The 23961-nt window shown below is 45.7% G+C and overlaps 1 long non-coding RNA gene across 1 annotated transcript; it reads right to left on the bottom strand.

The window, feature by feature from the left end:
- Positions 1-19192: 19192 nt before the first annotated feature.
- LOC126996377 (uncharacterized) lies at positions 19193-22710 on the bottom strand. Its single transcript, XR_007751139.1, has 3 exons — positions 22503-22710; positions 20719-22290; positions 19193-20675 (listed from the first exon to the last, which is right to left on the bottom strand). It is a non-coding gene; the product is annotated as an uncharacterized LOC126996377 (long non-coding RNA).
- Between the last annotated feature and the right edge of the window lie 1251 nt (positions 22711-23961).

Raw genomic sequence — 23961 nt, 5'->3', positions numbered from 1 at the left:
CCAGCGAGGGGGTTCGCGGCGGCCAGGTGAAGGCAGGCTTAATGACGCCCCTGAGTGAGCATCGCCCACTGATCCACAAATGCCGAGCCACAGGACAGGGACAGGGACGAATGAAGCCACGTCAAAACGGAAGCTTCCCTATTTATAAAACTGGAGCTTCAAAGGCCAACGAGAATACACCAAAAGAAAAATAAACCCTGCACAGGGCTCACAAAAGAAAGAAACAAACAACCACAGCCGCTGATCCTTCGCGATAAACTCGTACTCCACTCAGCTGACGGGAGGACCAAAACAGATATTTATCAGTTTTGCTGATAAAATATTGGTAGAGTTCACAGGATCTGAATCCCTCATTATAAACTCTTGACCCTCTCAGCAGACGCGGCCCCAAACAGTAGTTCATTAAGTATACAGCAGCTTGCTCGTAAAAGTTTCAATCTGCCTCAAGAACAAAGGGTGGGGAACAGGGCACGGCCAAGGCAAGTGGGCAAACACCATCTCAAGGAACGGAACAATGCTGGGATGACACTGGCTCGGTAACCACGACAGCGCTTCTGTATGATAATCCACCAACTCAGTGAGAGCAGAACACACACACACACACACACACACACACACACACACACACAAGACCAAAAGGGGAACATGAACACGGAGGTAGACGCTGAGGGCAAGGCGCATCGTCAGGGGCGTGGCGGGAACTGGCGCACCTGAGCGGGTCACGGATATAATGTAAAACTGTTGCAGAGAGTATAGAGGAGGAAAAGGATTAGAAGAGGAGGGGAGGAGGAGGAAGAGGAGAGGAAGAGGAGAGGAGGAGGAAATGAGAAGGAGGAAGAGGAGCAGGAGGAGAGGAGAAGAAAGAGCGTATATCACCCACTCCCCCTTTTTTTCTTCCTCTTTTAATAAGCTCGACCACAGCTACTTGCATATGGAGAGAAAGAAAGAGGTAGGTAGGGAAGAAGGGAGGTAGGCAGGGAGGGAGGGAAGGAGGGAGGGAGGGAAGTAGAAGGCAGGGAAGGTTGTGACAAAGGAGACCACGCATACTACTCGCTTTTTCTTCTCTTTCTATCTTCATACCGTATAGCTACTTGTATATAGTGTTCGTGAAGAAGGGAGGGAAGGGAGGCAGGGAAGGATAGGCTAGGAGGGTATTTTGAGGAGGAACATTCATCACCATCATATCATACAGAGCCAAAAGGAGGAGGGGGTGTTGGGAAAAGGATCTGTATTCGTGTTTACAGTCACCATCTGCAACGGGAGACTACACGGTGAATATGAATGAGGATGAATCTACGGTTATCTATCTTGAGTACGGGGCATTAATTTTCATTAAATTTTTAAGGGTAAAGGAAGAAAGAATATATGGTTATCTATCTATCTTATTTAAATCTGCATTCCTCTGAGAGAGAGAGAGAGAGAGAGAGAGAGAGAGAGAGAGAGAGAGAGAGAGAGAGAGAGAGAGAGAGAGAGAGAGAGAGAGAGAGAGAGAGAGAGAGAGAGAGAGAGAGAGAGAGAGAGAGAGAGAGAGAGAGAGAGAGAGAGAGAGAGAGAGAGAGAGAGAGAGAGAGAGAAAAAAAAAAAAAAAAAAAAAAAAAAAAGAGAGAGAGAGAGAGAGAGAGAGAGAGAGAGAGAGAGAGAGAGAGAGAGAGAGAGAGAGAGAGAGAATTATTAGGTCACTTCCCCGTACGTAGGTCATTTCATACCATCGATTCACACAACGTGACTTGACCTCCTATCCTTCAAGTCCATGAAACTGGCATTTGTCACATAACAGACTCGCACAATACAAACACTCCCCGCGTACACACACTCGCCCCACAAACAAACACACTCGCACAATACAAACACTCCCCGCGTACACACACTCGCCCCACAAACAAACACACCCCGCGTACACACACTCGCCCCACAAAACACGTACACTGAACAAAAAGACTCGCGTCCCATCGCACAATCAGCTGTCGCGAAATTGCAGACATTCATTCCCTTTTCATTTTCGCCGTCATGTGTTCAAACTGCCGGTCTGTATTTCCTCCCATTCGATTCCCGTCATTTGGTTCATCAAATTAGCGAGGCCAGGAATCCCTACAGTAACGACCCTCCCCCGAAGCTGCAGTTTGATAACGAGCAATAAGCTGACTGTATTCTATTACTCTAATTAAAACTACACTGATCCAAAGAGATATATAAAGGGTTGGTCACATTTTGTGTACCTGCAGATTAACTTTTCCAATACTGCTGATTGGTGAAAACAAATAACGTTGTTTATATTAGGTTTCGCATATAGGTGCAAGTCAGGCTGCCCTGAGCCGCAGTGAAAACAGGGCGGTGGGGAGAGCGCGCGGGTGGGGTGGGGTGGAGGGGGGAGGGAAATTAGCGAAATGAAGGTTATGGGGAGGGAAGAGACGGTGGAAAAGGAGTGAGGTATTGGGAGAGGAAGGGAAGGGGAGAGAAGATGGCATATCAGTGATAAGCAGCTGGGAAACGGAGGAAAAAGAGAGAGGCGTGAGAAGTACCGCCTTTGGCTAAGGCCCGTGCTCCCTCGTGCAGGGGGGAGCGGTCTTATCCCGATTAACGGGTCGTCTTCGGACAAAGGCCCGTTCCCCTAGTGATACTAGGGGTAAATCTTTAACAGCAACAACAACAACAACAACACACACACACACACACACACACACACACACACACACAAACACACACACAACATCAAAGCTTGCGTGTATAGACCATTAAACTTCAATGGAATGTAACTTTGAGCCTCTTCACAGCGGTGGTGAAGCGACTTTCCTGAACCACCAACCCGGCACCTTAAGCCCCCTCCGCGGCGTCAGTTCTTATAATTCCTTCTTCAATCCTACAGCAGCGGGGCGGAACCGAAATACCACAAGTGTCGCGGCACAGCAATAATGTTCGCCTGTTTCTCGTCGCCATTAATGTGGCTCTGGGGGCTTTTGATATTATTGCCTTCTAAAGACCTGCTCCGAGGACCAAAGTTCATTTGTATGTTTTGCTCTTTCATGATTTAATGGTCGTGCATAATATGTCTTAATTATATACATTTATTTAATACCACGTGCACTGATTTCTTTTATGTTCCTATTTCCTTGTTATTCGTTTCTTCTGCTTTTTCATCTTTTCCTTCTTCTAACTACGACTACTTTCACTACTACTACTACTACTACTACTACTAGTCTACTACTACTACTACTACTACTACTACTACTACTACTACTACTACTACTACTACTACTACTATTACTCATACTAAAATAATAATGGAAGTTGCTAATGGGAAGTCTATATGAGCAAGGAGTTACCATCAGCTACCCTCACAAAAAAGTCATGTTACATACGTACTTTTTTTCTGCGACTATTTTTACCAAGCACAAAAAAAAAAAAAATGCGGCAGGCGGTACCGTAGCCTGTACTGCCCTATTCTACCCTATCCCTTCCTGCCCTGGCACTGTCCGCTCCCTTTCAACTCCGCTCCCTCGCTAACCTGTCCCACCTTGCCGTGCCCCAACTTGTTTCTCCCCTGCCCTCCCCTCACCCCGCCCCGCCCTAAGAAAGCCTCAGGGCGTCACTAAGCGTCACTGAGCCTCGTCACCCCACCCTGCCTCACCTCTCGTTCCTCTGTCCTCCCTTCACACCCCCCCGCACTAAGAAACCCGCAGGGCGTCACTAAGCGTCACAGAGCGTCACGTGAGCCTCGTCCTCGGGTTGTTGCTCAGGGGGAGCTTACTGGGGTGAGGGTGAGGGGGAGGGAGAGAGGAAGAGAGAGGGTGGGAGAGATAGGAGGGATTAACGGAAGCAGCAGGTCGAAAAGGGAGGTTTGTGAGTTTGAAGACATGTGAAAGTTTTGTTCTTCAAGCCACACTTATTTTCACATATAGGCCGAACGTATAAAACAAAACTCCAGCGCCTCATACGACCTAATACCGAAAACACTCCCCTTTCCCTTAGCCGCATAAGAAGAGGACGACCACATACGACGAGGAAAAACGCCCACGACAGGAAAAAAATATCCCTAATTAAATATCAGACAGATCCAAAGACCTGCACATACGAAAAATAAAGGTACTATACTGCATTGCGCCAGCACTCCCGGCTTGTTCCCCGCCACACCAGGGCAGGGAAGAACAAGGAGGAGGCAGGAAGTATATTATTATTAATTAATAGGCAAACACACAACACCTTAACACTCACCCCTTCCCGCGCGGCCATCAGGTATTGCCTCTCTCAGGGTGGATGTTAAGAGGGCGATGTAGACGAGACCCGATACGAGATGAGGGACAGACTGGAGTTTGGAGGAGGAAGTTGTGTATGTGCATCGCTGCCATCTTCCCTTTTTGATGTCCCTGTGAGAGAAAAGACGGAAACTGATTAGAGGGAGGAATGGAGTGGGGCGAAGACAACGACCAGCACGCACATCACTCAGGTCTTCCTTTTCCTTATCCCTGTAAGAAAAAAAAGGAGAGCGTGTGGCGGACAATGCATCACACACGCACAAGCAATACCTACATTATCCCTTTCCCCTTCATGGTAAAAGGAAAGATAGAATAGAGTAAATGAGACGTGGATGAGGGCGAAGAGGTGGCATGTTATATTTCCTACTTCTACCTCGCTTCTCGTCATGCCTAAGAAAAGAAAAGACGATAACGGATGAAAGGAGGAGATAGGAGATGTTTTAGGTTGAGTATACAAGGAAACATCACACATCCATCACCTCCATCTCGCCTTTCCAGTCTCTATAAGAAGATAATAGCGAGCTCGTGAGTGATTCTAGATGAGAAGAAAGCGGGAGAGAGCTAGGGCAAAAGGGGACTGATTTGGGTGACGGGTGAAGATACATTACACACACATCCTCCATTCCTTTCGTCACTGTGAAGAAAGAAAAAGTCCCAGTAAGAGATTCAAGACTTCCTTCCACTCGTGCAGACTCTCGGCTCATCAGACCTTTCATCCTCCTTTATGACTTCCTCTGAACCGCGGAGAGCTCACCACAAATCCGAGAGCTCACCGCCGCCGCCACGCGAGGACGGAAGCCGGTAGAAGACGAGGAGCAAAAGAAAAGATGAGAAATATTTATTGCCCCGAAGACGCTCGCTTTGTAGATCCGTCTCGTGTTTACTGGCGACTGCACGAGAGATATTTACTGGGGAATGGACGGAATGAAGAGGAGGAGGAGGAGGAGGAGGAGGACTGTGTGTGTGTGTGTGTGTGTGTGTGTGTGTGTGTGTGTGTGTGTGTGTGTGTTATTCACGGGTGGAGAGCATGAAGAGGTAAAGTTGTGCACAAGAGGGTGAGCGGAACTCGTGCGGTGTTTGCACGCGTCCCAATTGTAGGGAGCTGCTGCATGATGTACTGGGATTTGGTCGGTAACAATGATAGTTATGTAGAAATGAGATAGCGTGGGATGGCGACCTCGGTGGCGGTGGAGGTTGTAGTGGTGGTGGTGGTGGTGGCGGCATTGGTGAACACAAGGACGTGCTGGACAGTGGTGGCAGGAGTGACAAGGTGGAGTTTAGTCCGGGACAGAAGGGTGTGGAGTGTGCTTGGAAAGGATGTGGCAGACGCTTTCAATAGCCCTTCAATCTGCATCCCTCCTCTCTCATTCCCCCTCTCTTCATCTTCCTCCTCCTCCTTTTCCTCCAAGACCATACGTGTGGCTACGGCGGGACAATGGCTCGGTGGACACAATGGCTCCAGTTGTGAGCGAGCTGGTGAGCCTCTCCGGACGCTGCGGCGTCGGACAGATACACAGACAGGCAGCAGCGCGCCGCTAAGCACATACATCACTGAGCTCCTCTCGCGTCCCTTACACCACCAGCATTATCACCACTACTACCACAACCACCACCACAAACATCACCGGAAACCTTCTCGTGTCCCCTTCATCACCATCACCACCACCACCAAATGCGTCATTGAACTCATCTCGCGTCCTCTTTACCACCAACAGTATCACAACCACCACCAACACAGACATCACTGGACTCCCTCTCCTGTCCCTTACATAACAATAATAACCACCACCAAATATATCATTGAATTCCTCTCGTGCCCCCTTTACCATCACCACCTGCCTCACCATCACATACATCACTAGACTCCACTTTGATCCTCACCAACACCGTTACTGCTACCACAACCACCATCACATACAGCACTAGACTCATTTTCGCATCCCTTACACCACCACCACCACCACCACCATCACCACTTCTACCACCACCACAATCAATACCACCATCCCAACCACCGCCGACACCATTGCGATATACAAAGCTTTGCACGTATCCATGGAAATCGGAAACACACGAGTGGTGCTACGGGTATTAAATTAACGGCCGGATATACAATCGGTTCCCATTAATCTCGTGAAAATGTAAAATTTATATGTTAAGTATATGAAACAAAAACACATTTCCTCCTGCAGTATATATTAGTTCCGTCATGCACAGCTATTCATGACAGGGACTCGACATACTTCACATTGCCCGCCGCGTTGGCTGCGGAAGGACAATCGCAAATTGAATGTTCTTGAAATAATCCTTCCACTCGGATGCATTTTTTTTTTCTGATCATTTGAAGATCACCAAAACTTTGCTGCTATTTGCTGCCGCTGCCTCTTGATATTCATTCATTCTTCAAGAACCGTAACTCAGCTGACACACTATAAAATCCCTAAACAAATACATTAAGAAAATAGACATTTGCACATGTATACGTGCAAACATGACGAGTCTTATTAGAACGCAATACTAGCACCTCCGTGGAGCAGTGGTTAGCGTACCTATCTACGAATCTGTGGGACCGGGTTCGAATCCCGGACTGGGCAGTCGGCGATGAGCTTCGCAGCCATGGGCAGCCATAGCGTATGCAAGCAACTTCACCGTAGTACTAACACGACTATTAACAATTCAAACATGAATATCGACATGATGCGTTTGAATATCAAAAGGTTTAACACATTTTACACGAGTATCAGCATACATCATGAAAACATCAATGATTTTGACATGAATATCATCATATTGAACATTACTTCGCTCTGAACTTCTGTAAAAACTTCACTCTGGCTGATTCTGGGAATATTCCTCCTACTCATCTCCCTGACCCCACTGTGCCAGTTATTATGATTTTTAAGAATGATGTTTTCTATGCCCTCTCTGGACTTAATCCTAAGAAGGCTTATGGACCTGTTGGAGTGCCTCCTATTGCTCTTAAAAACTGTGCTTCCGTGCTGACACCCTGGGTCGTATTACAAGACATCGCCACCCAAGAACACATATTTGACAAGGCTTTCGTAGGAGTTGTGGGCATTTCCAGGGGTAGTTTTATGACCCTGGTGGTAGTTTGACCCTTCCTCTGTACCATGAACCTAAAGAAACACTCACTAGAACCCGATTGATCCCCTCTTTGACCTTTTAGAAATAGTTGATGTAAGGAGCGAAAGCGTCTTATGAACTCTCCTGATGGATTGTCTCGTTTTTTCCCTCTCTTTCTCTACACATGAATGATGGTGACAGTCAACCAATGCCGTTGTTTTGAGGCTCATGAATTATCCCGCAGACTCTTCGACGTGCACGGCCATCTAAACTTTCTTCTTACAGTTTCATAGAGGTTACGTTTTGGAAGAGGTCACTTGTACACAGCAGCATTCCTCTCTGGACAGTGTTTGAACCGTCTCACTCCTAACTATCCATTAAGTTTTCTTGTCTTTAGTGCTAGCTCCGTTTCCATTCACTTCTATGTCCCTCAAAATCATGCCCCGCTCTGCTCGCTTCTCCTCGCCTCAGTAACTGACCCCAGCGCCTACACTTCTCTCTCTCTCTCTCTCTCTCTCTCTCTCTCTCTCTCTCTCTCTCTCTCTCTCTCTCTCTCTCTCTCTCTCTCTCTCTCTCTCTCTCTCTCTCTCTCTCTCTCTCTCAATTTTAATTCATCTCTCACCATCGCTTTCACCACCCGCGCAGCCTCTAACACCCCCCAACCCCGCCCCACCTCACCCGCTGGCTAACTATTTATTCATATCAACCCCACGCTCAAAAAAAAAAAAAAAAAAAAATGAAGTAATCTGTGAGGGAGAGAACGGAGATTATGGGCTTTAAAGGGAAGGTATGGACATCCCCTGCTTGTCTGCATTGCCAACACTCTGCACCACAAAGGGGGGGGAGAGAGAGAGAGAGAGAGAGAGAGAGAGAGAGAGAGAGAGAGAGAGAGAGAGAGAGAGAGAGAGAGAATGAGGGGAGCTGACTGTAAAAACCATTATGGAAGAGGAAAAGTCAGGTTAGGGGAGGATGGAACAGTTGCAAGGGAGGAAGAACACAATCATGGCCTCGAAAAGTCAAGCCTCTGCTCCCAGAGAGAGAACAAAACAACTGCCGGAAGCAAGCTGGCGACGAACACGATTAAGTACAGGGGACAGTTTATATAATGACAAACGAATTTTATAGCTTTGTTTCGCTGAATATATTTAACGTTTGTTGAGTCCCCATAAAACGTAATGGCAAAAGTGAGTCAAAAAGTCGAAAAATATGTTTTGTAAAGAAACCGTGAAGTAGAGAAACGAGGGAGGGGTAAAAAAGGCAACAGATCAGCAGTTATCAGCGGGGATTCAAGGAACGTCAGCAGCGGGAGGCCATCTGGTGGTTGGACGTCTTCTTTGTGTAAAATCGGTCAGTCAGTCAGGAAAAAAAAGCGCTGGTCGGCGGCCACACACTCACACACCCGCCCTTTGCAAATTACGGAAAATCTCGCCCGCTCAACTGTAAAACCCAATCTAACTTTCTTTTCCCGCGGTGACCTCCAACTTGATCACCTCCGTTTTCGAGGCAGCAGTCCGGCCTCTCCGCCTTTAACGGTTTCCGGCCACAAGAAGAGATTGAGGTGAGTTTTTCTTTTGCTTCTGCCGCTCGTGGAAATGTTCGAGGAATATTGTGAAGCTGCATGCCGACCCGGATCACAGTGGGGGAATTTGGACGTCTGAGCATGTTGAAAACTGGTGCAAACTTTTTATCATTCTTTAAAATCCAGAGTCGCAGCTCTTGGAGGGTGAAGCCACCTCACCTCAGCCTCTCTAGCAAGGATGTTGACTTCATCACTACGGCTAGAATGTGACACCTAAGATGGATACCAATGAGAGTTCCATCATGTTCTAATCCTCATGAACAACAGCAGGCTCAGCAACAACTCATTCTTAGTTTTTTTCAGCGGGTAAAACTACGATATTGAAAAGATGGATGGCAATGGTGGTTCCTAAATATATTCCTGAATCTTATCCGTACTTTATCTCAGCGGGAGAGGACGCACCAGCCTCTCCACGCCTCTAAAACCACACTTTATGAGAAGAGGCGTAAACTGAATTCCTCTCGCAGCGCCGAGTTGAGGTCTAAGTACTCATACCTGCCAGGCACCTCCAGCCTTATTAGCCGCCAGTGGGCAATAACGCTGCGACGCTGAGACACGTAAGGGTCTGTGGGAGGGCGGGGAGAGAGGGCGTGCGAGAGACAATAACGCTCTCTACTCCGTGCATGTGTTGTTGCCGGTGGTGGTGGTGGTGGTGGTAATGGTGGTGGTGGTGGCCAATCAGACCCTTTCGGAAATCTCTCGGCCGGGTACGTCTTACACAAAACATACTTTTCTGTCAAAAAATGTAACTTCAAATATTTAACAAAGGAAGGTTATACAAGGAAAATTCTGGAGTGAAAACAAACAAGCGTGGAAACACACACACACACACACACACACACACACACACACACACACACACACACACACACACATTGGCGTCCATGGCTAACAGAGATGGAAAAACAGGAGAAAGGGAGAGAAGGAGCGACAGAGGCAAGGGAAGGGAAAGGGGTGGAGGAGTACTAGGAAGGAAAGGGGTGAGGGGGGGAAGGGAGAGGAGGAATAAGCGTTAGGGAAGGAGTAGGGAGAGAAAAAAAAGGAAAGGTTACAAGAGTCCTGCACATTCAATAAATTTTTAACGACCAGAAAATTAATAGTTTATGTTGTCTTGCAAATGAAACGCTGATAAGACCCTTTGTTCTGTCATCACGCCCACGATAGATGAGCCACTTGGTTTAATAAGATCTAAATTCTGCCTTTGGGCGTGTACCGTAACGGGGTTCACATAGCGGCTGGCGTCGGAGGATTATAGGTTGTCACAGCTTACCAATATTCTTAAACACTCCTTGTACCGGTGTGCTACTGGTCCGGCAGAAGCTATGAGAAAATTAATAACATCCCTTGGCATAACTTCGTGAACCTTTTTCTTTGTGTGCCAAATAGACCTGATGACCTCAACAGGATTTGTCTCGGTACAGCCTCTGACTTTCGGTCTAGCAGCTTTAAACGTTAGGACGAGCACTCCTCATCGAGTGGTCTAATTTCACATAACTACTCCCTCATGACTGTAAACATCCTTGTCACGGTTTTCTAAAGTCCAACAGCGACTCATGTAACCTCCGGCGACAAATCATCAACGAAACACTACGAGACAGACACAAAGACGAGAGTGCAAGACATCAGATTAACAGAAAAAATAAGATGAAATAACAACAACAACAACAACAATAATAATAATAATAATAATAATAATAATAATAATAATAATAATAATAATAATAATAATAATAATAATGTTTTATTTCGGGGCCAGCCATATAATAATGGAATATGGAAATCAGAGGTGCAGAGATATAAATTTGCACGCACTTAACGGATCGTAAAACTAAATGTCATTAATTACTTAGGGCTTTTGCGCTGACGGTCTATTTTTTTTTAGCCTTGGTATACAACATTTCCAACATAAAAGAAAATGATTCCTCTTAACCCATAACAACAGAGCAACAGTTAGCGATTTTTTTTTTTTTTACATCTTTTTGTTGCCCTCGAGTTGCTCTGTGCTGTTAAAAAAAAAAAAAAAAAAAAAAACTCCGCCCCACTCTACTTCAGCATCCCAATACTTGTTGACCAGACGAAGCGAACCCTGTACAAACGAGTCCAGCAAATACTAAAATAATGTTTCTTTTACCTTTACTAAAACCCTCAACCCACACCACTTTAACACACTAGTACTCACTCACTGACAACCAGACAAACGGAACCCTCAAAGAAACACTTCGACGCAGCAGCCCCGGACGTGGGAAACAAGTCATTGTGGCGCCAGATTTGGGATTTATGAGCCTCGCCTAATGTCCGTGGACGAGGCGGGGCGGCGAAGGCTTCCCAGGGACGAGAGTGCCGCTGATAAACAGATAAAGGCGGGAGGGAAGTGGCGCCGCACAGACCTTGCCCGTACAGACTTGCGTGCCGCTGCCCCGCCTAAAGTACGCAAGTGTAATCAGTACTGTAACGGTGCACCTACCAGCTGGGTGCATTGTGCTCACCCGTTCTAGTGAATCCGGGGGCCTATGTGATATGACTTTTCCCCCAAACTCAATATTTTCATTCTTGAAATCTACGTGATGAGGACTCAAGGGAGCACTGTGAGACGAGGGGATGTTACCGGGGTCAGAAATCTTCCCGACGCCACCCGCTAAAAGGCGAACAAAGGAGAACAAAGCTGCGGCCGCTACCGGCGTCTGGGGACAAATGGCTGAGATAGAGTGAAGTGACAGCTGCCTTCCGGGGTGGAGTGGAAATAACGGGCCGCCATTAGAAGAACTGGCATCTCTGTTTCTTTCTCTTTCTTCCTCTCAGCAACCGAACATTGTCCTGATAACACCCTGAGAGAAGGAATTTACCCACAAATGGATGAATAATTCGCTACGAATTCCACGATCTTAAAGTAAACCATGCCTTTTTTCTTCTTCTTCCCTGTAAGGGTTAGATAAGCCGACGCACTAAGAGAATCCACCTATCTCTTTGAACAGAGTGCCACATGCATACATTAATTTTATCGCCAGTTGTTTTCTTGAGAATGGTCTTAGCATTGAAGTCTACTTTTAGTTATATATAAGGATGAACTATATGATAGAGAAAGTGCATAGCAAGACAACACGCATATTCGTTAAAAGTTACGCGCCACATGACACGCGGCGCGGCACCTCCCCCTCAGTGTAATGAAGACTCCATCCCTCACACTTACGGGACACACTGCTCCGCGGGGAACAATGGAGCTTGATCTGCCCTTGAGACCCACAGGTAGCGTGAATCTCGGCCGGACACTCCGCGACCCGCTCAATAGGCCTCGTTAGCACCGCCGGGAAGCAGTCCTCATTACCTGTGGCGGGGCGCGAGTGGCGGCGTGGCCCGGGCTGTTGGGCGGGCGCCCACCTGCGGCGTCCCTTCCACTTCCTCCCGCGCGCCAGTACCTCGTTCTCCTACTCAGGGGAGCCAGGATGTACTCCATTCTTTAAACAGTTCTGTGTTTGTCTCACTGTGTTGTCGTAAGACCTTCACACGGCTGGCACGGGAAATATTTGCTATTCAACCCTCAAGGTGTTGTCTCTACTCGCTCCTCAGCAACTTCTCGGGATAAGCGAACACATGGCAGCATAGTAAAACTTGAGTGTTATAAAAGGACTCTGCATTCCAAGATTTTCAAAGACAAAGAGTAAACTGATTCAACAGCATCCTTTCTAATCGTCTTCTGGAGGGCTCGGGATCACTTTCCAGCCGAGAAACTCAAGGGGAGATGAGACGCTGCGGTGACGTCAGGCGGAGAGCAAACAAGGGCCTCGCGTCCCCTACTCTCTCGAGGCTCACGTTCAACAAATGTTTGCCCGAAGGAGAAGATAATGGTCGAGTGGCTCTGGGTCTTGGCGGGGACGAGGATGGCTCTGTGTCTCGGCGGGGACGAGAAGCAACAACCAAAGATATCAACCAGCAGGCCATTGCCTCCACCTTTGGCTCGCTTTCTTCTTTATACGAAATGGACTCACGAGCAATACCAACCAACACGCCCTCGCCCTCCTGACCCCAATACCCTCGTCACCGAATAGAGCTTTGGCACACAGGCGGCCAAAGAGATCAACCGGCAGGCTTTTCCCATCTTCCCCTCGTCTCGTATTCTTATTCTGCAACTTTCCTCTCGGGCCTCTAAGACACACCGACTGCCCAAGAAATTTAGAATACCCACGCCTCCTGCACGCCCATACGTGACTCTCTACACATGCACCTTCCTATCCCCCTTAATCCCTCTATATACCTTGGATTCGCATTCTTCTCAAAACGAAATTAACTCGATATTTTGATGATAAAAAAAGGCCTCTCCACTTTATAATAGAAAACTGATTAACTGGAAAATTCAGAGTGAGAAAAGAAAAATAATGTAGAAAAAGCTTGAATTCTTCATGGCGAAATTATGGTCGGTATTAAAAGCCACTTTCGCTTCTCAGATCAGCTATTTCTAAAGGTCAAAGAGGGGGTCAGTCGGGTTCTAACGAGTGATTCTTCAGGTTCATGGTACAGAAGAAGGGTCAAACTACCACCAGGGTTATAAAACTGCTCCTGGAAATACCCACAACTCCTACGAAAGCCTTGGCAAATATGTGTTCTTGGGGGACGAAATGTCTCATAATACGACTATATCTGCACTTCCTATCCCACTTAATCCCTTTACCCTGGGCTCGAATTCTACTCAAACCAAAATTAACTCAATACCTGAATTAAAAAAGTGCCTCTCCCCTTCGTAATAAAAATAAGATTAACAGGAGAATTCAGAGTGAGAAAGGAAAATAAATATATAAAAAGCTTGAATTCCTCTCATGGCGAAATTATGTCTCGTAGGTAAAGCGAAATTCTCTACCCTTCCTAATCAGAATATATAATGAACCGAGACCAGAAAGGTATAGGTAAAATCAGCAGCCTATCCATTCAATTAAGCTGATCGCCTCGACGTGAGCTGAACTTCTTGCAGTAAAATGTCTAACTAATTTCGGTGATCCCTCAAAGTTTGGCAATAAAGAGTCGCCGGTATAAGGAAGAGGTCGTCTCCGTCCCTCGCTTCACGGAACTGTCGACTCAGGAAATGCACGGAAACCGACTCCTCCTTCCCTGTCTCCTTGCCTTCCTTCTCTTCTGAGGTGTGTGTGTGTGCATATTCGTGTGCGTGTTCCTGGGAGTGTGAGCGTGTCTAAATTACAGTTTAATGTGACACCCAAATACATAGTCTCTCTCTCTCTCTCTCTCTCTCTCTCTCTCTCTCTCTCTCTCTCTCTCTCTCTCTCTCTCTCTCTCTCTCTCTCTCTCTCTTGTTTCGTTGCAGTCACACAGTTCTCTGATCGGCAGCCAGGAGTTATAGGCTATTGGAGAGGAGCTGGAGGAGGAGGAGGAGGAAGAGGAGGAGGAAGAGGAGGAGGAGGAGGAAGAGGAGGAGGAGGAGAAGGAGGAGGAGGAGGAGGAAGCGGAAGAGGAGGAGGAGGAGGAGGAGGATGTGTTGGTAGATGAGTGGCACCGCTTCCAGAACTCTGCGTGACTTATGGTGAGGAATCGTGTGACTTACACGTAGGCATTGGGAGGCTTTTATATTATGGTGATAACTCAGGACGTCTGACTGACACGCCGCCGCCACGCCTACTTACACGACCAGCAGCCGAGACGAACTTGTAAACACGGAAGGGATAAAAAAATACCCGGTTGCCAAGGGTGTTGAGACGGAGGTTAGTAAGCCTCCCCGCCGCCACCCAGACATCGCTTGTCACTCCCTGCCGCCTCTGTCAGACCCGACCACCCGCGTGCACGCCATTAGCAAAAGCGCAGTGACTCATCCACATTTTCTATTCATCTGTATTTCTTCTTCCTCTTTTAATTAAGCCAACAGGGATCTCGTTGCCTGCTCTTTCAGATTTCCTTTTTTTCTCCCTCTCCTCCTCCTCCTCTTCCTGCCAGAGAGGTGTTCCTCCCCCCCCCTCCTCTATCAATAACACGGCAGCTTCATGAACACAAACACACGCCCGCCATGAACAGTGTCACTGAGCTCACAATATTCTCAACCAGATGCGACGAGTCATCTTGATGTCTCTGACAGCACACACTCGACCACTCTTTGGTAATTATGGTGGTATATATCTACAATTCTTTCGCGTATTTAAAGCCCTGATTTAATGGAAACTACACAGCAATGGAAATGCAAGAAAGTGTCATTTAAACAACTTCAGATAGTCAAAATCTCCTCTGCTTGACTGTCGGAACTTCACGCGACATTATCTTGTTTTATCTAATCATTGGAATGTCAAGGTGCCTAGGAACCCGTTTCATATTTATTTCTTGTATCTACGATATTCTTTGCAGGAGCAGCATATAGGAGGTAGGTTTTCTATCAGTATCAGCCTTTCCTCTGTTTCCTCAACCATAAATAAAGTGGCAAGAGGATCATCATTATCATTGGCATCGACACCGGCAGACATTTTCCACGTTTTCAAACAGCGCCATTCACTTTTTCCCTTTCAAACCGCCGCCTACCAGCGTGGCCATCAGACGCCTGCACAAATGGAGCCTTACGCCGCCTGCCTCGCCCACCTGTTACGTCGCGGCGCGGCTGTTTCCTCCCCCAAAAGGAAGGTGTGTACACAGGTCGATGGAGTACTCTCGCCTTCCCGCCCGGCTCGAGAGGAGCACAAACAAACAAGGCAGAATAAGCAGACTTTATCAGCATGCTGTGAGTAATAAGTAAAAAAGTGTACATGCTGGCAAAGAGACTGGATGCGTGGCGTAAGAAAAAAAATGTATGATGGAAAAAATAGTGTAAATTTTAAGTCAGGTAATGCAACATGCTGGCAAAGAGGCTTGAAGCGTAGTGTGGAGAAAATTTGTGTTGGTAAAAATACCTTGCACATTTTAGGCCAGTTAATGGAAGCTCTTATTCGGTCTTCTGTGAATGTTTGTTTCTGGAATAAAAAGATGGTGCTTCCTAAAATATCAATTCTGTCACAAGGCCTCCATCGCATAACTCGTCTCTCCGAACAGTGAAAACCCCGTGAACGCGACGCGAGTTCGGAAAGTTTTGACATTTCCACCTGAAAAAAATTATTAGGACACGGATGCGGCGCGCCAACTCGCTGGACAGTTCCGGCGGAAATTAAACCCTTTTTACAATTTACTATGAACACCGATACATTTTTTAACCAGCCATACTAAATCCAGCTACTAATTCGAAACATTTTCTCTAATGTGCTTTGGTGGTGGTGGTGGTGGTGGTTAGCAGGTGCTGAAAGTGCTGATCAAAATGCTGAATCTGGCGTTTTGTTCTGCCGGGCGGCGCTCACTCACCTTGGTGGACGAAGAGAGAGGCGACTGAGGCCACTTAGAAGAGACTGATAATTACAACGATAATAATAATAATAATAATAATAATAATAATAATAATAATAATAATAATAATAATAATAATAATAATAATAATAATAATAATAACGATAATAATGATAATGATCACTTGGTAAAATAATAAAAAGTGACAATGAAATGCCGTTTTGAAGCAGGACAAGGCATGTGAGGCAGGGCTTCGGCACTTCACAAGGGGGGAAACGTCAAAGTTTACCTGAAACGTCTAAAGGACCCGTCCATTAGCCAGCCAGGTATTCATTTACAGGGAAAGGAGACACACACACACACACACACACACACACACACACACACACACACACACACACACACCTGTCAGCGGCTCGGTAATCAGGAATCACCCTCACCTGTGCATGTTCATCTTACACTCACGTTAAAGTCCCGACCAGACTAAACGCTTCCCTGCAGAACCATCCCATTACCGCCTCTGACCGCAAGTGTGTGTGCTCGGTAAACCCAAGAACTCGACCGTTTGGGGGGGAGTAAATATCTGGGCCTTATGGAGGGGTGAGTGAGCCATGGTCACCTCTGCTATATTAGTAAGACCCTGGGAGGCATGTGTGTTAAATAGGAACGTCTTCTATTTTCAAAGGTATCTTAATGAATCATTGTATGTCGCGAGTAACAGCAACAGCCATGAAAACAGAAAAGAAGGTGAAAGAAAACAAGGTAGATGAGTGGAAGGAACAAGAAGGGAGAGAATAGATACTGGGGAGGCTGTGGGTGGAGGGGCAGCCTCGGGTAAAGAAAGGAGAGAATGGGGTGAAAGGACTGTGTGTGTGCTTTGTGGGTGGAGGGAGGTGCGTCGGGAGGCAGGGCGAGGTGAAGCAGATAATGAAAGGCGGATGCACGGCGTCAAGAGAAAGGACAACCGGACAGTGTAAGTGTAGGAGTGACTGAAGGACATTAGGAATGTATGGAGGATGTAGGGGCGAGCCGAAGAGGGGGAGGGAGGCAGGCAGGGCAGAGTGAGTGTGGGAGGGGGGCGTTGTGGGTGGTTGCTAAGTCACTGTGTTTGTTAGGAGAAGGAATAATTTGACCGAGGATAGCCATATGGAGAGGCGAAACGGCAAAGGCAGTTTATTTTACGGTCAGGAAAGGGAGAATATCTTTCACCCTTTTGGAGAGACAAGACGAGATGGGAGACAGACTGACAGGCAGAGAGACAAGCATACACAGAGACCATGACACAGACAAACAAAAACCGATCGACAGAGAGAGCTGCACATACTGAGACAGACAGATCTACACAAAAAAGCAGGCAGACGAACATATACAAACAGTGAAAAGGCAGAGGGTAGGAAAAAATATATATAGCACAGAAGCCAAAAGCAACTAACAGAGACCAGAATCAATTTCACGTAGGAAATAACCGCTGGACCAATTGACGGACGGAAAAAGTAGAGGCAGGAAGCCCTTTCAGAAGTTTCATGATTGGACGGAGTATTTTAGGGGAGAGAAGAGGGAAATGGGAAGGTGAATTGAGAGGAGAGGTAGAGGTTAAAGGTATGGACACTTTCCCTACTCCACAGGGCGGCAAAGAGTCACCACAGAGTAATGAACACTTCCTCATTACGACTTCCTTGCAATTCACTCTTACATATGTTTTTTTTTCACCCTACAGGACAGGTTCGCTTTCTATTATATATCTTCTTTACCTTTTTATAACTTTTCATATATATTTTTTTCTCTTTCACCACCGCCCGCGCCTTCTTTACAACTTTCCTGCATGTGATTTTTTTTCCATTTCCATGTTCACAGTTTTCACGACTAGCCTATCTTATACGCCGTGTCTATATGCCAGTTCCATCAAGCTTCCCTTTATCCTTCTTGCTGCATACTCACACACACACACACACCTATCTCCTACGCCAACAAAGCTATAAAGAATTTTTGGGGCGAGGCGACGCCGAGAGATGAGCGCAAACATTCATTAATTCCAATAAGCAGCGCTGAATCTGCAAAACGCGCGCTGGGACACACTTAGAATGCGCCAAGAGAGCAATCTGGCAAGGCAAGCACGGCAACACAAAGTTTCCTTCATCCTGTCCGCCTCAACGACGATGCTCTCTCCTTGCTAACATTCCGTCCTCCCTCGCGTCTCGTTTTATTGCTTCCTTCCCTCTTGCCCTTTCTTCCCCCTCGAGTTAGGCAATAATGTGTTCGTCCTAGTCCTTTTGTTTGTTCCGCCTGTCCGTTATTCTGTAGGTTACCCATGCCCAAAAATATATAAATTTTCTTCCTTTCTATAAATGTTTGTAAGTACACACATCTATTTCTTTATCTGAATATCTTCCTTTCATTTTTCTTTCATTTTTTGTTCCTCCCTGACTTTTCCTCCCTCCTTCTCCTTCCTCCTTTTCACTTCATGTTTTCCTTTCTTCTACATCCTAGTGATCGATCTCTCTCTCTCTCTCTCTCTCTCTCTCTCTCGTCTTCCCTCCACCAAAGTTCCTTCCCTAAACAAACATACACACTGACATCACAAAAACATACATACACATACGCAATCCTGTTTAGCCTTCCCTTAATTGCTCTTATTTTACGCACACACACAGTCTATCTTCGAGTCTGTATTCTTATTTTCTGTTGTTTACGTCTATGTGTCTGTGTGGCTCTCTGAGAGTCTTGTTTGTCTGACTGTCTTCCTCCCGCCCCATTTCCTCGCTAATGAACGCGTTCCAAACCCTCAGTGGTGTTACTGTGTAGTGACATTCGTGCTGGGGAACGCGCTGCCCGGTCTTCATTTGAAAGCAGGAAGGAAAACATTGTTACACCACCGGCTAGAACTTACTTTAGTTACACAACCGAAGGGGTGTACCAATTACCATACGCCTTAAAGACAAACAAACAAACCGACACTAAAAACACTTGCATTTATTGAGACCAAGCATTTATTGAGACCAAGCACTTAAAACACAGAATAAAACTATAAAACAAAAGTGGAAACATGGGTACAGCACCACACACCGGCTATCTGATTTCCAGCTTTCGAGCCATAACTCACTTCTCAAATAAATTCACACCACAATGAACAATTAATACGTCCTCACAACTAGTGAGCTTATGTTACAAAATAAAAGCTAGAACAATACTTATGTATGGCCGCTACCCACGAAAGACCAACACCTTGCCACCTCCGCTTCCAAAACAACTAACTCCGGTACCCCAACTACCGATGAAAGCCGTAGGCTGACGTGGCAGCAGTCAACCACCGGTTGAATGCTTAACTATTTAATATAATATAAACAACCATTCCCAACCTAGGGTCTTACGGTTACTGCCCACGTACAAAGGCCTGCAAATCATGAGCCTGATACAGGTGAAAACTAATTAGATAATTATGGTTATTTGCCTCACACCTCCCTCCTAAAGATAAAACCACGGGCATTAACTTGGCGATAGTCCGTACACATTCGCATGGACCCATCTGCTTTAGGAACCAATATGCAAGAAGCCCACTCACTTACTCTTCTCAACCAAATCATGCTTCAACAGAAATTGAACTTTTCTCAGTATATCTTTTTTGGGGGGGTGACATCCTGTATGGTGCTTGTTTAACTGGGGCTGTGTTTTCAATCAACACAATGTCATGCTCCATAACAGTACTTTGACTTGGATCAGAACATAAATCTCAAAACTCACACAAAAGTTCCTTAATATCATATTTCTGTTCTGCACTCAAATGGACCAGTTTACTTTCTAAATTCGACAGAACATTAGAATTATTAAGCTTCACATTACATTTTACATCAAAGTCACAATTAATAGGTTCATCATACGCAACATCCTGACAATGCCTGTCCTTGACCTTCACTATGACCCTCTTCCTGGCCATCATCTCTTGAACAATATTTTTAACAAATTCACATGTACAACTCTTAACAACTTCACATGTACAACTTAGTTTTACGACGCCCTGGAGTAGATATTACGCAATTAAGGTTACCCTCTTTTCCAATCACTTCATATGGGCCCTGGTATCTTGCCTGTAGTGGGAATTTTCTAATGGGCAAAAACAACAAAACCTTATCTCCCACATTAAATTCTCTTTCAACAGCAGAAACATCATGGTGAACCTTCATTTTTCTCTGCGCAACTGACAAATTCTCACTTTTGGAGACTTCTGGAGGATGAAATTTTCTCATAAGAATACTTGATTTAAGAAAATAACAGACCGACTCATCTTCACTCTCAGCCTCCGAGACTGCCCTATCCAACAGTTTGCCTAAAGAGGGATCTGCACTCTGAGCCTCCACCAACATCTCACGAGTCACAGGAACATCACCCGTCTCTACCGAAGACTTTATCTCACTACTGGAAGTACTAACAGGCTCCTCAACCATCTCATCATGAATAGCTTCATTAGGGAATACCTTATCCAAATCAAGCATCATGAATAGCTTCATTAGGGAATACCTTATCCAAATCAAGGTCAACATCAGTATCCTTGACAGCGTTCACTGATTGGCTCCTAGTGACAATACAAGAAGGGAACAATCCAGGATTCTGTTCTGTCAACTTTACTGCAGGGTCAAAAGTTAAAGGATTAGAAAAGACTACAGGATCCGGAATTATACGACAACCAGCAATATCGTTGCCTAGCAGAAAGGTAACTCCCTCAACAGGCAAAGAATCTTGCACTGCAACAGTTACAACCAGAGAAATTATGCCAGCCCTTAGGTAGAGTCCACATAATGGTAGTGTGGTACATTCATTAATACCTTTCAGCACAACAAACTCCCCAGTGTACAAAATAATACTCAACAAAAGGAACAATACTCTTTACCACAATACTGTGCGAGGCACCTGTATACGCAGGATACTGAGAAGGATGGACGGACCGGCCTCAGAGGCTGACACACTACCCTCAAATCGGAATGGTTGGAACAGCTGTTGACACTTATTAGACGTGGTTAAAACAGGATCTTAGACGTGGTTAAAACAGGATCACTCACATCTGCTGGTTTAAAGACATAATTAATAACAGGTTTTATATCGGACCTACTCTGATCTTTCTTCTCCAACTTAGGACAACTTCCCACAAAATGACCTGGCTTCTTGCAGTAATTGCAAATTTTAGTGTCAAAACTTGCACTGTTCACACTTTCCCCAACATAATCAGTACTCAAAGGTTTACCAACATGTCTGAGTTGTGTTCTGGTCAGGATAACTTTTTGTTAGCCTTATGAATTAGATAATAGTTTTCAGCTAAGAAAGCTGCTCTATCAAGTGAATCGACCTCTTTTTCATATAAATATACTCATATCATATGGCAAGGTGTTCAAGTACTGTTCTAGTACCATAAGCTCACGTAACTGATCAAATGTGGTTACTCCAAGAGATGCAATCCACCTATTATGCAATTTCCTCAGCAAATGTGCATACTCAATGAAAGTCTGATTGGGAGTCCTGGCAGAGTTACGAAATTAAGACTGATAAAATTCTGGAGTTAACTGGTAGGCTTGGAGGATAGATTCCTTGACTATACTGTAATCTTTCTGCTGGTCAGTCATCAAGGAGAGGTAGGTTGAGAGCCCTTTTCCTTTAAAGGAAGTCTGAGCAATTATGGGCCAATACCCTTTTGGCCATGACAAACTTGTGGCAACATTCTCAAACTGAAGGAAGTATTCCTCAGCATCAAGTTAATCAAATACAGGCACAAACTTACAGCACTTTGTCACATCAAATGCCTGCTCTCCAATAAGGCCCATTTCAGACTTCTTTTCAAGCATGGTCAACTGAAATCTTCTCTCCTTCTGTCTTCCAGCTTCCGCTGCTCAACCTCTAACTCCAAAGCTCTCATTGCATTTTCACTGAGACAGGTAGCCCCCTCCTCCTCACACAAATGTAAGGCCTCCTCCTTAATAACACTAGTATTTACCAGCATTTTAATCACAGCGTTCTTAATCCGAATCTTCCTCCAACTTTTCCTAACAGTAATTTCGTAATGCTCTGCCAAAGCAATCCACTCATCCTTCCTTAATGTACCTGCACTCAAAAACTCTAATGATGGAATTATCAATGAACTTTGGTACATTCATCTTAATATTATGCACGTACTCTATTGCAACAGATGGCTCCCGGACAGGCCCCCAATTTGTTACACCACCGGCTAGAACTTACTTTAGTTATACAACCGTAGGGGTGTACCAATTACCATACGCCTTAAAGGCAAACCGAAACAAACCGACACTAAAAACACTTGCATTTACCGAGACCAAGCACTTAAAACACAGAATAAAACTATAAAAAAAGTGGAAACATAAGGGTACAGCACCACACACCGGCTATCTGACTTCCAGCTCTCGAGCCATAACTCACTTCTCAAATAAATTCACACCACAATGAACAATTAATACGTCCTCACAACTAGTGAGCTTGTTACAAAATAAAAACTAGAACAATACTTATGTATGGCCGACCCACGAAAGACCAACACCTTGCCACCCCCGCTTCCAGAACACAACTAACAAACTCCGGTACCCCAACTGCCGATGAAAACCGTAGGCTGACGTGGCAGTGGTCTGACGTGGCAGCAGTGAACCATCGGTTGAATGCTAACTATTTAATATATAAACAACCATTCCCAACCTAGGGTCTTACGGTTATTGCCCACGTACAAAGGCCTGCAAGGCATGAGCCTGATACAGGTGAAAACTAATTAGATAATTATGGTTATTTGCCTCACAATATGCAGAGCAAGAGCATGAACCTGATGAACGCCGCTTCTTTCCTTGTCTGTCCGTCTTCTTCCTTACGTCGCTGCATGTCCGACAAAGCAAGAGTACTATGCAGGATCTCTCATCTCTCGCTGTTCTCCTTTCCCCTCCCCCTCTCGGCGTGATGTTTAGAGCTGAAACACAGTTGGACACGTCGCTAAAAGTTTCGGGCCTCGGCAGCATAAAAACGGGTATAAAAAAATACGAAAATGGAATATGTCACTACAATTAATATTCCACACGAGTGCAAGGGTGTAGTTATTTTTATATGCATGGGTCAAGTGTTTAGGTTACTTTTTAATGGCGATATATAAGGCCAGTAACTGTACAGTACTGATGTGCAATTTTCCCATACACTGATTTTGTTGCGTATAGTAAATACAACTCTGCATGCAATGATTAGCGTGGCAAGCCCCCCTCGCACAGGCAATATACGCGAAGTTAATTTGCATACCGTTCTCATAAGATTTAAAGCTCCGGAAAATGCGCACCAACAATATCGTGGCGATAAACTGTTGAAAAAATAAACAACTGAGCATCGTTGATATGTTTCGCCTTTATGAACCCATTATTTTCGAAGTCATTATACTGTTATGCTCCTCTTCCCTCTGAAACGTAATTTACACACACACACACACACACACACACACCACACATACAAGTCCGCGAGTCCAACTCGTGATCAGGCCGTGGTGAATTACACACGCCCGCCCGCCCGCCCGCCCACCCTCTCTCTCTCTCTCTCTCTCTCTCTCTCTCTCTCTCTCTCTCACACACACACACACACACACACACACACACACACACAGGCGAGCGCCTTCTTCCTCCTCCTCCGCCGCCGCCGCCGCCGCCTCCTCCTCCGCCACCTCCTCCTCCTCCTCCTCGCCCTAATCCTACTCGTTCTCATTACCAGGTTTTCATTCCCAGCTTTCCTGATTCA

Source organism: Eriocheir sinensis, chromosome 10 (genome assembly GCF_024679095.1).
Source record: "Eriocheir sinensis breed Jianghai 21 chromosome 10, ASM2467909v1, whole genome shotgun sequence".
NCBI lineage: Eukaryota > Metazoa > Arthropoda > Malacostraca > Decapoda > Varunidae > Eriocheir > Eriocheir sinensis.
This window is presented reverse-complemented; position numbering and strand designations above follow the sequence as displayed.